This window comes from Giraffa tippelskirchi, chromosome 4 (genome assembly GCF_054371585.1).
Source record: "Giraffa tippelskirchi isolate mGirTip1 chromosome 4, T2T-mGirTip1v1.2.pri, whole genome shotgun sequence".
Lineage (NCBI taxonomy): Eukaryota > Metazoa > Chordata > Mammalia > Artiodactyla > Giraffidae > Giraffa > Giraffa tippelskirchi.
The window spans coordinates 159,773,694-159,790,849 of record NC_137278.1 but is presented as its reverse complement, the minus strand read 5'-3'; the positions used below and the strand labels follow the sequence as shown (position 1 = coordinate 159,790,849).

General features: G+C 41.6%; 1 long non-coding RNA gene across 2 annotated transcripts; it reads left to right on the top strand.

Moving 5' to 3' along the window:
* Nucleotides 1–1,217: 1,217 nt before the first annotated feature.
* Nucleotides 1,218–16,648, top strand: LOC145546966 (uncharacterized). Of its 2 annotated transcripts, none has more exons than XR_014083423.1 (3): nucleotides 1,218–1,378; nucleotides 15,041–15,139; nucleotides 15,484–16,648. It is a non-coding gene; the product is annotated as an uncharacterized LOC145546966 (long non-coding RNA). The 2 variants fall into 2 exon arrangements; XR_014083424.1 differs by having other exon boundaries at nucleotides 1,239–1,609.
* The last annotated feature ends 508 nt before the right edge of the window (nucleotides 16,649–17,156 follow it).

Here is a 17,156-nt window from a genome sequence, read left to right as displayed (position 1 = left end):
TGGCATCACCGACTCGATGGACATGAGTTTGGGTAAACTCCGGGAGTTGGTGATGGACAGGGAGGGCTGCCATGCTGCAGTCCATGGGGCTGCAAAGAGTCAGACATGACTGAGTGACTGAACTGAACTGAACTGATGATGAGTGGATAAAGGCAGCCCTGTGTGGAATAGATGATAGGTTCTCTACAAACAATACTCGAGTCCTAGTTTTGGGTTTTCATTCTCACTACTGATTGTGTACCCTGGAGAAAACCATGTAACCTCTCTGGACCCCTGTTTCTTTGATTATAAATGAGAAGCTTGGGTTAGATGACTTCTAATGCCTCAACTGATTCTTTTTTATTATTGTTATCACAATGTCACATCTTATTGTTTTTCTGACATTCAGCACTGTAAATGGCTTGATGCATAGCTTTAACACCTGCATATTTCTTTTTTAAAAATTTTATTTAGAGTATAATTGCTTTGCAATGTTGTGTTAATTTCTACTGTACAGAAAAGTGAATCAGCTTTATGCATGCATAGATCCTCTCTTTTTTGAATTTCCTTTCCATTTAGGTCACCACAGAGCACTTGAGTGGAGTTCCCTTTGCTATACAGTAGGTTCTCACAAGTTATCTATTTTTGTAAACTTCCCTATAGCTCAGATGGTAAAGAATCTTCCTGCAATGCAGGAGACCCGGGTTTGATCCCTGAGTCAGGAAGATCCTCTGGAGAAGTAAATGGTAATCCACTCCAGTATTCTTGCTGGAGAATCCCATGGACAGGAGACCTGGCAGGCTACAGTCTGTGGGGTCACAAAGAGTCATACATGACTAAGTGACTAACACACATGCATCAATAGTATATATAGTCAATCCCAATCTTCCAATGCATGCCGCCACCATGCCTTTCCCCCTTGGTATCCATACATTTGTCCTCTATGTCTGTGTCTCTATTTCTGCTTTGTGAAGCCCCAGCCAGCTGGTTATAAAACTGTTTTACTAAGATAGGAGAGGAATAGGCAATTTTAGACAATACTGGGTGGACCAATTCCTGGGATTCCAGAAGTTCCTTTTTCTGTCCCCCAAAGTGCAAAATAAGTAGTGTGGGTTGAAGCACTGACCCTGCACTGTCCTTGACTTCCTGTGTGCCACCTATTCATTCATCTAACAAATGTTTATGGAGTCATACAATGTGGCAGGCATGAGGTCAGTGCTGGTGATGGATATATCCCTACCCCATGGGATTTACAACCTAGTGGGGAGAAAATATAGAAATGTAAAGCTACAACTATGATGAGTTCTAGGCAGGACATGTAGATGATGGATGAAAGGAATCTGACTTGGACTAGAGTCTGGGAAGGCTTCTGTGTGAAAATTATCCAGAGGAATAGCAGGTAGAGGAAGAGAGTACCTGTGAAGATTCTTTGGTCAGATGTAGAATGGCAAGTTTGGGAAACAGAAAGAAGAGTGTGTAGTTGGAACTTAGAGAACTAAAGAGGGTGATTTAGATAATCTTGAAAGGGAGGGAGTCAGATTATGGGGGACTTTGTCAAACATGGTAAGAACACTAGTCTTTAAGAAGAATCAGAACCCATGAGTGAGAAAGTGGGGTCATCAGCTTGGTGGTAAGTGAATTTGAGTAAGGCTGGAGTGGGGGCAAATCTGATCCATTGGGAGGAATCCAGGTGAGTGATAAAGTGATAACCCCTGCTTAGTCTAGGAAGGTAATGCTGGAAACAAAGTGATACAGCCCTTCAGGATCTCAGTTTTCTCATTGCAGAAGGACTGAACTCAACACTAGGATGCTTTCTGTCAATTTCTTGGTTTGGAGGAATGAAAATACTTTGGTGGAGAATATGTTGCTGTGTGACCATGTGACTGGTGTGTACCATGTACTCTTACATGGTGCTTTTTGTGGGGGGAGCTTTTCCTGGATGTGTGGGTTGTCTCTGAACTTCTCAGATGAGACAAGCTTTACAACAGTGCTTCAGCTTCATTGTAGAACTTTCTGGCAACTGTATTTAAATTTTTTTTTTTACTTTGACTTGAATTGTAATATAGGCTGAGAGATTATTGAATATTCTTTTGACTTAAAACCTTCCCTTTTTTTAAGTCCGTATACTAGACACAACAAAACAAACAGTTTCATCTACTAGTTTTAATTCTGGCTCCACTGGAAGAAATAATGAAAGCACTTTGGAAACATTTTCCCCCGGGAAGCATAAATCCCATGAAAATCTCAAGAATTTTACACCGTAACTTAAGGCTTCCTAATATAACAAGAAAAGAAACAATCTATTGTAAATTTTATAGTCTTTCCCCTGACTATAAAAACATATGCTCACCACGGAAAATTTCAGAAAATATGGACAATGGTAAAAAAGAAAACTAAGATTGCTCATAATCCTACTACCTAGAAATAAACATTATCTAACATTTTCATTTATTTATGATCCTTTCTTTCTTGCCAATATAAATCTGTGAACATATTTAGACATCTTGACATAGGCACCCTTCTGTTGTTCCTGCAGGGTGGCATAATGTTTAGGGTGATGTGCTTTGCAGTTAGGCTGCCATGGTTCAAATTTGGGTAAATTTAGTAATTTTCTGCTTCCCTAAGCCATAATTTTCTTACCTGTAGAATGAGCACAACCAACGATGATGCTAGTCTCTGGGACACATGAGAACTAAATTATATAAAGTACATAAGGTCTTTGCTATGGGTCCTGACATCATTACTTTTATTTGCATTAATAAATATGTTATTTTTATATCATTTATCGTCTTAGATTTTCTTCTTTCTTCATGTACTCTCAGTTATTTTCAGTTTATCCAATGATTTGGAAAGTATATTTTATTTTTATTTCTAGTGGTTACCTTTGAATTTTATTTTAAAACTTTACTCAGTCTGGTGGTTTAGTAACTAAGTCATGTCTGACTCTTGCAACCACATGGATCATAGCCTGCCAGGATCCTCTGTCCATGGGATTTCCCAAGCAAGATTACTGGAGTGGGTTGCCATTTCCTTCTCCAGGGGATCTTCCTGACCCAGGGATTGAACCCATGTCTCATGCAGGCAGTCTCCTGCTTTGCAGATGGATTCTTTACCAGTTGAGCCATTAGGGAAGCCCTTGCTCAGGCTATGTTTCTCTAAGTATCAAAGTCAAGAATGAAATGGTACTTTTTTACCTTCCCCTTTCACTTTTCCCTTTCATGCACTGGAGAAGGAAATGGCAACCCACTCCAGTGTTCTTGCCTGGAGAATCCCAGGGACGGGGGAGCCTGGTGGGCTGCCGTCTATGGGGTCACACAGAGTCGGACACGACTGAAGCGACTTAGCAGCAGCAGCAGCACCATCTTAAAGATGTGGACTATCTTAAGGGAGAAAGAACCACTGAATGTTTAGGGGCCCCTCAGGACATCTGGCTTCCTCACTTTTCATAAGAAATAGACTGTTTTTCCCACTGCAAGATGAGGAAACAGGCTTAGAGAGAGTAAGTAACTTGGCTATGGTTGCAGTTTTAAGGTACAGAGCTAAGCACCCAACTCAATTCTTTTTGACTCCAAACTTTTTCATTACTGGCTGATGGCCTCACTATCAAGTGGTCATGAATTTCTGTATGAACATTGCTGGGGACAAAGGACTTACCACTTTTGGATCAGCCTAAACCAATTTAAACAGTGCTAAGGAGTCTTTCCTTGTACCAAACTGGAGTTTTGTCCTTTCAACTGCCTTCCCTGCAGTCTGCTCCCTATCACTTGTAAGATAGTACTAATGTATTTTGAATAATCATTCAAACATTTCTTGATCCTTATTATGTGCCTGGATTCAAAGCAAGCACTATGAGGTTATGGACCATGATCTTTGCTCTCAAGTAGCATTTTGGTGAAGACAGATCAAAATATATAAAGCAGTTAGTCAATAACAAGAACCTGTAAAAAATTAGGGTAAAATATATTGAGCAAATTATCAGCTTATGATAGTTCAACAAAAAAAGGGGAAAGCAGGGGGTACAATTGCCATTGAAGGTTTATCTTTGTCTCATCTCTTACTCCATCTGAAATGATATAATTATAATCAACAGTTGGGGATTCAAAGTGCACTATTAGAATTAAATAGCAACGTAATAGCAAAAGAAACTTCTTCAGGGGTCCTTGGATGTTTGATGTAAATGTAAAACAGATTCCACTAAAATAGTAAATGTCAAATATAAAATCCATTGTTTCCAATTACTGCCACTTCACAGACTTTAACTACCTAATTTAGCCAAAGCATGAGGTGAAAATATTTTGCACTTGAAAATGTAAATTAAAACATTTTCTAATGCAGCAACAATACTGCATTATTGAGCTTGGCAGACCCTGGCTCCATCTCCTATGGTCCATTACCCTGGCCCAGTGCCTTGGAGCTTATCAGAGCTGCAAGACATTCTTTGCTTCAGACTCTGCCTCTTTGATAAGGGTTATCACTTTGCTAGATATATAAAGCTCCTAGGTGCCAACTTGGAGCTTGCACCAGAAATTCATGACAAGGTAAGGGGAAAAACTGATGGTTTTTTTTCAGAGCCTTATTATTTTTACTGAAAAAAATTGGGATATGTTATTTCCATCAGGCTTTTGCAAACTTCCTAGTGGTAAAGACACAATGCTTCTGCCTATTCAGGGTCCTTTATTGAACCAAGTGTTGGGTTCTTTAGGTGGACCAGCTCAGAGAACAGGAAGGTTGGCCCATTTTCCAGGGAGTTTATTTTAAGGAAATTGTTTCAAGGTCATCTTCAAGACAGGTTAAGCTCTGGGTATCTCTCTCATGAGCTGGAGGGTCTTTGTGACATATGGCTTCTCAATGCACATGCTCCATTCTCCCTTAGTATTGACCAACTTCCTATGGTCTCTCATAGTTTCTGCTTTCTCACGATGGCCTGCGCATGGCATGGACTTGCCTTGATCTTGGGGTTTACCTGGTAATACTAGCTATCACTTGCATGGCACTATATGTCAGCTCTCATTCCAAGCACTTTCCATATTCATATACTCTGAATCCTTACAATAAACCTACAAGGCATGTTCTACGATCAACTCCATTTTACAGATGAAGGCACTGAGACAAAAAGAGGTAAAGTATCTTGCCCCAGATCACACAGGTGGGAAATAACAGAGCTGGTACATGGAGCCAGGCCATCAGGCTCCAGTGTTTATTTCCTATTGCAATCTGCCTCCTAATATTAATAGTATTCTTTCAGTTTAACTTCCATCTGGCACTGCCTTATTCTCTAAGTATTTCTAAGTTTACATTCTATTAGAGACTGGATGTTTGTGTCCTTCTCAAATTTATTTGCTGAAATTTTAACCCCTAAGGGGATGGTATTAGGAGGTGAGGGCATTTGGGAGGTGATTAAGTCACAAAGGTGAAGTTTGAATGATAGTATTATGGCCCTTCTTTAAGAATCCTTCCTTCTCCCATGTGGGGTGAGAGTGAGAAGATGGCTGTCAATGAGGAAGAGGCTCTTACCAGACACTGTATCTGCCAGAACCTTGGCCTTAGACTTCCCAGTCTCCTAAATTGTGAGGAGTAAACGTTTCGAAGTTATCCAGTCTATGGTATTTTGTTATAACAGCTCAAATGGACTAAAACAGGTTTCCGAGGGAAAGAATCTGGTTGGCCCAATTCTTCATTCTATGCCTAGTTTTATCTTAAAATGCTAGTTTTGGTCCAATTAGCTGTGCAGTTGAATAAGATAATAGGATGAAACAAGGTTTGAAACGTGGCTGGCTTGGATTTATATTTTTGTCAAAGGAGTCATACAGAGGGGAGGGTTGCCTAGACCAGGTAGTGGAAAAGTAGGTCCTGTTAACTGACCTCCTGTGTCTACTGACACTATTTTTGACCTGTAGGATTAAAATATTTATATGTATCCATAGGCTTGTCACTGAACCTGTTAGCTTGAATATCTGTCCAGTCTTTGAAATGTTCATCCATATTATTGTTACCTGGTTGAGATGAAGGCATATTGCAGTCTTGAAAGCATGCCGCCTGCTGGTTTGTTTAATGTGCTCCCCATGGAGCCAGGCATAACCCACTGTGTTAGCACATCAAGCACTACCTGCTCATAGGTGATGTGTAGAGTGTATGCTCAGTCACTCAGTTGTGTCCAACTCTTTGTGCCCCATGGACTGCAGCCCACCAGACTCCTCTGTCCATGGGATTATTCAGGCAAGAACACTGGAGTGGGTTGCCATGCCCTCCTCAAGGGGATCCTTCTGACCCAAGCATCAAACCCACATCTCCTATATGCTGCATTGGCAGGCAGATTCTTTACCAGTGAGCCAATTGGGAGACCTGGTGTATAGAGTACAGAACAGGAATAAGAGACTATCTCTGCCATAAGGAACTTATAGTCTCCTTGAGGAGAAAAGCTTCATGCAGTGAAACATAGAACAAAACCAATTCCTACTGATAAAAGACAAATTCCAGCAATATTTATCAACTACTATGCTGAATGTTTCTACAAATGTTACCTCAACTGGTGTTCACAATAACTCTGAGATTTATGCTCCCTTTTCGGATAATCATGAGATGGAGATATATCTTCTACAAGACACAGTTGATGGTTGATATACAACAGGCATGGTCGTCCTCAACTGCATGGTGGCCTCACTTATCACTGATGATGGCAGGCCTGTCTTGATGAATACTCACAATCTTTGGTTCCATATGGTTTACCCTCAGTCAGAATAAGTCACATGGGATTTCTTTTCCTATAATTGCCTCTGAGAGCCAGCCAAAGATGGAACTTATTTAGCAAAGCTTATTAAGCAGATATTTGCTATAACAAAATTCTGAAAACCTTTGTCTTGGGTCTGGCTTGTTGCATAGACAAGAACAGCAGATGTGGGCTGGAGTTCAGTTCTCCCAGGTGGAGCTTGGAGGAGTACTGAGGTGAGGTCTTGCTGGATACAGAATCTACAGGAGAATGAATCAGGAGTTGTGTTCAGCTTGCTCCGCCACTTTTTAACTTAGGTGCTTAAAAGGAGCTTGGATAAGTCTTGGGCTTGTATGATCCCTCTCTTCTCTGGTATTTAGCATAGTGATTAAGAATTGGACTCTGACGTGTGACATGGGACAAATTATGTGATATCTAGAAACCTTGTGTGTCTGACATATGCTTGATAGATGGTGTCTGTTATCATTAGTTATTTATCATCATTTCTTTCATTTTCTAGATCCTACATTCTAAGGAAAGCATTTTTTTTTTTTTTTTTAAGGAAAGCATTTTAAACAGGATTTTCTAAAACTGAGCTGCTTTGGGTTAATTCTTCTTTTTGTTTTCCTCTCCTTTTTGAAAATCAGTATTTACTTCTCTCTGATCTTCTGACCAGTGAGAAGTTTGTCCTTTGGGCCAGCTGATGAAATGACACGTGGAAGTAATGATGTAAAGTGTCACCAAGCAACCTTGCACAGGGCAACCTTGAGCATGCATATGTGTGCCTCATGCTGCTATACAAACACACCGTGGGCAGTGGGCCTCCGTTTCACCAACAATGAAACTTCCCACCTCATTCCACTCTTAAGAAATGTTTTCCTCACCTTAATTATGAGGTTTGGATGTATTCTTATGGATCCCACCAACTTGGCCTCCACGGATTGGTCTAGAATGGACATGTGATCTGTGTTAGGACAATCAGAGCACTATCCAGGCTTTTAGAACTTGGGATGGTAGAGATTGAGATATAATTGGTGACAGTGTTTTCTCTCATGTGGAGGAAGCTTATCTGACAGAATGAAACATGTGCAGAGAGAAACAGAGATGAGAGATAAAAGAAAAGAGTTCTGGCTCCTTTTGGGTTCCTTGTTCCTTTTTCCCAGAAGCCAGCAGCCCCAGACTTTTCCCATAGTTATGTAGGTTAAAAGCTAGTTCAAACTGGGGTCTGTCACTTGCAACCTGTATTATTGTCTATTGCTGTAAAATAAATTATTATAAAATATAGTGGCTTAAGGTAACAATATACATTTATTATTTCTTACCGTTTCTATGAGTCAGGAATTCAGGAGCAGCTTGTCTGGGTGGTCTTGACTTGGGGTTGGTTGGTCCATCCATTGTTGGTTGAAGCTGAAGTCACCCAAAGGCTTGACTGGGGCTGAAAGAGCTTTTCCTAAGTGGCTCAGTCACATGGCGGTACATTGGTAGTGGCTGTTGGTAGGAGATTTCAAGTCTTCTTCCCACAGACCACTCCACAGTGCTGCCTGTGCTCTTATGCCATGGTGAATGGCTTCCCCTAGAATAAGCAGTCCAAGAGACCATGGTGGAGGATGCAAACGTCTGCCATAACCTAGCCTTTTAAGTCACACACTGTCACTTCTTCAGTATTCTGTGGTTCATAAGGGTCAGCCATGATTCAGTATGGGAGGGGAATACACAAGGACATGGATACCAAGAGATGAAGGCTATTGGAGGCTCTCTTGGGGGTTGGGTACAATTAACCAAGCGTCCTGACTGGTGCATTATGGTGACAGATGTTCCACCTCGAGGCCAGATTTTATACCACTTAGGTGTCCTGATCACTCAAATAATCAATATGTATTCTTAAGGTAATTGCCATTATTCATCACCTCTCATCTTTTCGGAACTTAAATTCACATAATATATTTCTTTTCATCACATCTTATATATATTTGATTCATGAATAGAGAAGTTCCCTATTTGTCTAGAGAGATTTTTCACTGCTTTAAGGTCCCTGCATGTGGACAGGGAGGTGTGAGATGATGACTTGAGGAAATTGGGACTAAAGTGCCAAGCCAGTCTCCTCTAGTTCCCAAGTTCTGCCATCTTCCTAGTTCATAGGTGATATGGTCAAAGCAAAAGGGATGGATCTGGCTTCTAGTTATGAATTTTCCACATAACCTGTGTGACCTTGGTCACTTTACATTGATGAGTCTTTTCTCATGTTTAAGAAAGGTATCAACTTTTTAAAAAAACTTTTTAGTTTGTATTGGGGTATAGCCAATTAACAATGCTGTGATAGTTTCAGGGGCTCAACAGAGTGACTCAGCCATACATATACCTGTAGCCATTCTCGCCCAGATTCTCCTCCTGACCAGGCTGCCACATAACTTTGAGCAGAGTTCTCTGTGCTATACAGTAGGTCCTTGTTGATTATCCATTTTAGATATAGCTGTGTTTACATGTCCCTCCCAAACTCCCTGACTATCCCTTCCCCAACCCTTCCCCCTGGTAACCATAAATTCATTCTCTAAGTCTGTGAGTCTGTTTTTATAAATAAGTTTATTTGTATCATTTCTTTATAGATTCTTTATATAAGGAATATCATATGATATTTCTCCTTCTCTTGAAAATTGAGTCAGAGTTAAGTAACTAGTTTAGGGAAGTGGATGAGAGTTTGGGGGACGAGTGCTTCAGATGGAGGAAAAAGCCTTCATAAGGAATTCAAGGTAAGAGAAAACACAGAATAGTCAGAAAATCATTTGCTGTGGCTGAAGCCAAGAGGCAAAGGCAGAATAGTAATAATATGTATGCTAGAGGCTTAAAGAGACAATGAGTCATAAAGCTCTTTCTAGACTCTGCCTTGGATTTCATCTTGAAGGCAATAAAGATTCCCTGAAGGATTCTCAGGCAACAAAGAGATACAATCAGATTTGCATTGTAGATCGATGGCTCTCTCCATATTTCTCCACGAGGCTGCTATTGGCATTTTGGGTGGAACAGTTCTCTGTTGTGCAGCTCATTCCAGGTGTGGTTGGCAGATTAATGTCTCCACAAAGATGTCCATGTTCAAATTCTTAGAAACTGGGAGTATGTCATTTTACATGGCAGAGGGGGGTTTGCAAGACAGGACCTTAAAATGGGGAGGTTATCCTGGATGACTTAGATTGGGGGTGTGTGCATGCTGTGTGGTCAATTATGTCTGACTCTGCGACCCCATGGACTGTAGCCCTCCAGAGTCTGCTGTCCATGGGATTTTCCAGGCAAGAATACTGGAGTGGGTTGCTGAGCCCTCCTCCAGGGAATCTTCCTGACCCAGGGATCGAACCCATGTCTCTTATGTCTACCTGCATTGGCAGGTGGGTTCTTTACTGCTAGCGCCACCTGGAAAGCCTCCTGAGCTGTCATAGACTTGCTTTAATCACCCTGTGCCTTCAAAAATAGAAGAGGAAAGCAGAAGTCAGAGAAACACAGGGTGGAAGAGAAGGCAGGAGACACAAGCTGTAAGAATTCAACCTGCCATTACTTGCTTTGAAGGTGAAGGTGGTCATAAGCCAAGTAACATGGGAGACCACCTAGAAGCTGAGAACAATCCCTGCTGACAGCCAGCAAGGAAACCAGAGCCTTGGTCCTACAATCCCATGGAACTGAATTCTGCCAACAACTTGTCTATGCTTGGACAGGGATTCTTCCCCCAGGCCGTCAAGATCCTCCTGAAACCTCAACTTTAGCCCTTTAGACCTTTGCCAGACTTCTGCCCTACAGAACTGTGAGATAATAAATGGGTGTTGTTTTAAGCTGCTAAGTTTGTGGTATTTCGTTACCAGAGCAATAGGAAATGACTATGTTAGGTATTTCAGTGTCCTTGGTTCCTGCCTCCTTAATGCTAGCATGTCCTCCTCCCCCCCTCCCCGATCATGACAAGCCCCGAACACTCCCACACATTTCCAAATGCTACTGAGGGAGTTATACCCCTGGCTGAGAACCACTGCCATGAGAATTAATAGGAAGAAGCTGGGGTCAAAGGCAGAGGAACCAGTGAGAAGGTTGTTGTGATATTTAAGCTGAAGAATGAAATGGCCTGAAGGAACATAGTGGGAACATTCATGGGAATAGAGAAGGGGGTGAACTTGAGAGATAATTAGGAGGCAGAGTCAACAGGACTCATCAGTGGGGGCTTGATTAGCACTGGGGGTGAGCCATCTCTTTGGTCCCTGCCCTCACCTCCACCACCCTTCCACTCCCACCATCGCAGCACATCGAAAAGCAAACAGTATTTTTGCAGGAGTGTGACTGCCCTTCCAGCGAGCAAGTGCATGAGAGGACAGCTCTCAGAGCCATCAGCAATTTGTGCCAGGATCAGCCAAAGAAGAGAAATGACAGCAGAACTATTGCAAACCCAAAAGGTCCCTCATGGCCAAAGGCACCCAATTGGTGAGACACAGTAATTGCTTGAACAGTTTGCAGCCATTCCATGTTGCAATTGACGATAGGAAATGAGGAGAGATTTTTATACCTCCCCACAGAAGCAAGTCAGGCGATCCAAATGCCTGAAATGCAATTTGAATCAGGGTGTTTGGTTAAGCCGACCAAGCTCCTGAGTACAGTTTCAAAGCATTTCACTCTGTTGTTGTTCAGTCTCCCAGTCGTGTCTGTCTCTTTGCAATCCCATGGATTGCAGTATGCAGGCTTCCCTGTCTGTTGCCACCTCCCAGAGCTTGCTCAAACTCATGTCCGTCGAGTCAGAAATACCATCCAACCATCGTGTCCTCCTGCCTTCAATCTTTCCCAGCATATAGGTCTTTTCTAATGAGTTGGCTCTTTGCATAAGGTGGTCAAAGTATTGGAACTTCAGCTTCAGCATCAGTTGTTATAATGAATATTCAGGATTGATTTCCTTTAGAATTGATTCTAGAGATTTTTTGGTACTTTGTCCAACAGGCCTGTGCCCTCCTCTACACTCATGTAACCAGCTCTTTGTACTAGATCCCTGCTGTACAAAGTAATTAGTGTGGTCTCTGTTTTCCTCACTGGACTGCCATGAGGCAGGGGACACAACACACAGTGTATCACAGGCCTATTTCAAACACACATTTGTTCCCACTCCAGGTCTCTCCAGCCTCCATCCAGTTTATGCTGAGCTTCCTAGTCTAGTGACTGGGAAGACCACCACTGCATAACTAAGCCCTAATCTTGGGACGATGAGCACCACAGAACATGTAGCCAGTTATCCAAGACAAATGCAAGAGTCATGGGAGCCTTTTAAAGTTGGTTCTTTCTAGGTGAGCAATAAAAATTCCCCTGGCATTTGCATTTTTCCTACATTCTTGAAAACAGCTGCAGTGACATGAATGAAACATCAAGTCAAAAATAATGATTCAAATAACTCATAAGTCATGATAGAGAATCTGAATTTTTTGTGCTCTTTCATGCATAGGGATTGATGAATCTCATAGGTTTTCTTGGCATCAGCACTTTGGGTGAGGTGTTCAGTGTGTAATATTAAGGCTAATTGGCACATATGTAATTCACATGAAAGTTTTGCCTATCTAAGTGTCCTATTAAAGTTGACCACACGCTTCCATCCCCCATGGAATTAAAATGGCTTATGGCATTGGTCCCCAACCTTTTTGGCACCATGGACTGGTTTCATGGAAGACAATTTTTTCCAGGGACCAGAGGTAAGGGGGATGGTTTTGGGATAATTCAAGTGCACTACATTTACTGTGCACTTTATTTCTATTTTTATTACATCAGCTCCACCTCAGATCATCAGGTATTATATCTTGGAGGTTGGCGACCCCTGGTTATGGCATGGGTAGTTTGGCTCTGGGTCTCATTAAGTAAGACATGTCCCCCTTCTCAGACTTTTGATCAAATTCCATTACATGGAGTCGATTCTGTTTCTTAAAGACAAAGTTGTTTCATATTGAAATCAGTATAATAATGTTAAGTTTCAGATTCAGCCCTAAAGTGGGACAACCCAGCACTGATGATTCTGGCTGCGTCTACACTTATCTTGCTTTGGAGTCATTTTTAGGTCCAAGAAACTGTCTTTTTCTTTGCTTAGGCACGGAGGAAAAGCCAAGGACAGGAAGCAAGCATCCCTGTTCTTGGCGTCATTTCCTGACTCTGTATTAGTATGTGTGATTCTATAATTACAGCTATTTATTTGATCCCGTATAGGCAAATCCGTTTGGGAGTTGAAGGGATGTTTATTGTCAAGATGCTCTAACTTTGGTTGACAATTATCTTCTGAATATTTAGGAATGGTGACAGCCATCTCTCCATTCTTGAATATATTTCTGACTGAAATCAAAGCTTCAGTCCCCAAAAGGGAGAGAGAACGCTCCTACGTAAGATGAGAGAACTAATAAAACTATAGAATTGGGATTTTTTTCTATGAAAGAAAATCCATAACTGACAAAATACCTCACCAAGTCATTTTTCCTCCCCAATATCTTGTGCTGTGCATGTGTTTGGCACATGCACAAATTAAGTTTACAGATTTCATAAAGCAATTCATCCTGCTCTGAGTCTAATGCCAGTAATTTTTCAAGGAAGTCAGCAGATTGTAGCCCAAGAAGGAAAACATTGGCATTATTTTTTTAAACCATTATTTTTACTCAATCTGTTACTGAACTGTGACTAAATCATTTGCTCTTCACATTTAATTTTTAATTTTGTGGTATTCTCCTCCCCACTCCTCGCCAAATGAGGTTGAGTCCTAAATCCTTGTACCCTAACATCTCAGCTGTACAATCATATAAGAGGTTTGTTTCAGTAAAAATGATTACTGGTGTCTATAATAGAATTGTAATAACTCAATACTATTTTATAAATTTTTGATTCACTCTGCAGTTTTTATTTGACAGCTTGCCAACTTCCAGTTTTTATCTGATCATCTTTGCATCAATAATGCATGAGACTGAGATCTTCTGAAAAGAGGATACTTTTTCCTCCCCCTGTCACTGAATGCTTTGCTTTTGCAGCAAAAATATTGATTTGGATTTAATAATCTATAATCCTTTTGGTTTGATCACACTTAGCAGGAAACCCTGGAAGGAGCAACGGCCATATACTTGCTAACATGGAATCAATTGCTCCTCTCTAATAAACGGAATCATTGAACACTTGATTCATATTATTACTTGTTATATGTAATTAATTAAAGGTTTGAAACAGTAGAGATTTGAATGGTTCTGGGTTTCCCTATTCAGATACTCTCAACAAAAAAATAACAATCAACAAAACCTTTGCCACAGAAAGATGATGTTTCTGATTATAATTTTTTGTCACCTCCATCAATGCACATTTTGTCACACTCTGCTTTTAAATGATCCCAGCAGTGCTGCTGATCGTAGTCTGCTCTCGCTCCCAGCTGTTCGATTTCAAATCCATTGTGAGTAACAGGTCCCTCTCATCACCTGCCTCCAGGATTGTTGTAAAATAATCAGCATCAGGAAAAGAAACTGACAAGGAACTGAGAGGGCCCTCCAACTACTCATCTTCATCCATGGTCTTAATTTCCGTTTGTAAGAATTGCAACCAAGGGCATCGTGTAGAGTTTGGTGTTCCCATCTCAAATTGATGACAAGAGCTGATGAGTAAGAGAATCGCTAACCCAGTGGTTGTTAAGCAATTAAATCAGAATCTCTGGGGGTACAGTGTGGGCATTAATATTATTAAAAGCTTCCCAGTCATTTTTATGTGACTCAGTAGTTCTCTACCCTGAAACTTTGCCACTCTTGGTGCAGCTGGGTGCCAGCCTCATGGACTTAGTAGAATTGCAGAAATTTACCAAATCAGGTTGATTCTACTGAGCCTTGTCTGCTGAATCAGAAACTGCATATCAGCAAAATCTCCCAAATGGTTTGTAGACACATTCAAGTTTCAGAAACAGTGACCTAAATCACTGTTATAAGAAACCTCCCCACGTTAGCAAACTAATTACTACACAGAATGGCAGCCTTCAGTGTTTCTAGAAGAAGCACGTGTTGGTAGCTGTGAGTTCTTTTGTCAGACAATCCTGGCTTTATACCCTGGTTATCCATTATTAGCTGTGCACTTTGGGTCAGTCTCTATAAATTTCAGTTTGCTTATCCGTGGTGATACTAATGATAATACCCACCTCCATGGTGTTATTGTGAAAATGAATCAAAATAATACGTGTAAAGTACATAAGACCATGCCAGATGCGTTGTAAGCAAGCAGTACGTTTTAGTAGTTAATACTAATACTAATAATAAGGCTGTATTCTTCAGAGACCTCTTCAATTGCTAAATTGTCTAAATGTAGGTAATAATGCTCTTAAAATTTGTCTTTTTACCCTTAAAGCCAACTGAAGCTCTCATGGAAGTTGGACCTAATGTCTACCCTTGCACTTTTAGCTTACACTTGATCTCATTCGTCACTTACAGGAGGGACAACAAGAAGGTCAGTGGATGCTTAGAAAAACAGTGCAGTGGTAAGGTCAACTTGAATGCCTTTCTTGCACCCGAGCCTGGGTGACTTCAGCTTAATTTTCTCTGGGAGTCATGCCATTGTGTATAAAAGGACTCACAAAGCTGGCTTTGGTGTGAGGTGGACTCTGTTCACCTAAATTTGGCCTGATTTGGAAAGCTTTCTTGGCTCTCTCCCACCGAATCCAAACAGGGATGGGAGATTTTATTAAAATGACTTGGGCCCAGCCTGCTCTGTGCTCCAAACCATTGAAGGGAGCCAAAAATTTCCCCTGGTGTCCATAGAAACATTGTTCTTATTTTTCAAAATTAATCCAGCTGAATTTGCAAGGCTGCTTCACCTCCATCCGAGCCGCCGACGGCCAGGACAAAGAACTGTTTTGATGTTCCCAGCTGGGAACCCTGCCCTCAACAAATACAGTTGATATAAATAAATGGTCTCTTGCCTGCCTACATTCATGCCCATCTGTTTGGAGGGCATGATGCCCAATCAAAAGTTGCCTAGATGCTCACCATGGGCACCAGAGCCAAGGAAGCACGATTCCGTGGCAGCCTGCCTGATGCTGTGAGTGCCGTCCCTTCAGGAGTAGGTTCTCATCCTGGACCAGAATAGGAGCACCAGCGCTGCATGTTTCCTTCCTGTTGATCACACCTGTTGACAGGACAGTGCCAAACCAAAGGAAGAGGGGAGGAAAGAAAACTGCTGTGTAGGAGCATCTCTGAGCTCACGGGGCCTGGTGGGCCCACTAAGACAGATTCTAATTAAGTAGAGAAAATCTTTGCCATGGATATTCTGATGGGGCCCAAGACTGGCAAGTCAGACTTTGTTTGGCTTTATTGCAGGGGCAGAGGGCAAGCTGTTCCCAGCTAGCAGCTCTTCCCCTGTCTAATATAGGAAATATAATAGAACACTCGTCTTTGATGACATCAGGAGCCAAATAAACCAGGAGGAATGAATCAGGCTCAGCCCGGCCCGCACTCTTCTAGCTCCCAATTTTCACCCACCCACTGGCAGCAATTGGCCTGATGAGTACCAGCCACAGGATGTAAAAACCCAGGAGCTGATTTTGTTTTGCATTGGCTGGACTTGAGGAAGAAAATGTAGCCAGTCAGTAGAAAGCATGATGTAAGGACATTTTTATGCTGATAAAAGCGAGTAAATTCCCTCTGAGATTGTTAAGCACAATTGGAAATAAATTTACGTACTTGGTCACCAGGGGATCACAGAGGGGTCAGGGGTCTAGGAGAGAATCTTTACAGCCAAAGTTAGGAGCTTACTCATCCCCATGGACATCTCCAGGGCTACACGCAGTGGCTCTCAGCCATGGAGTACTGCAGTGTTGGGGAGTGAGCAGTCTTTGTCGATGAGAAGTTCAGGTGTGCTGCCTTGTCCTCTGGAAGGAAAACAGGTTGAGAAACTGCTGGCTCAAAGACTCAAAGCGACATGCCTTGTTTATACATAAAAGCACATTTGTTAGTCCAAGATCTGTATGTTGATTTTTTAATTGGGGTATAGTTGTTTTACAAAGTTGTGTTAGTTTCTGCTGTACAACAAAGTGAATCAGCTGTGTGTATACTTGTATCTCCTCCCTCCACAGGGCACCAAGCTGATCTCCCTGTGCTATACAGCACCTTCCCACTAGCTATCTATTTTACACATGGTAGTATGTACATGTCAGCCCCAATCTCCCAGTTCATCCCACCCACCCCTGCCCCATATCCACACATCTGTTCTCTACATCTGCGTCTCTATTCCTGCCCTGCAAGTAGGCTCGTCTGTGCTGTTTTTCTAGATTTCACATATATGTGTTAATTACTATATTTGTTTTTCTCTTTCTGACTTAGCTCTCTCTGTATGGCAGACTCCATTTGGTATTGATCCTAAGTTTGCACTGCCTTCTTGAAGTTTCAATATTCTATCAGTTAGATTTGTTTAGAATCTTTGTGGTGGGCTGGACAACAGTCCTCTGAGATGTCCAGAACCAGAGGAT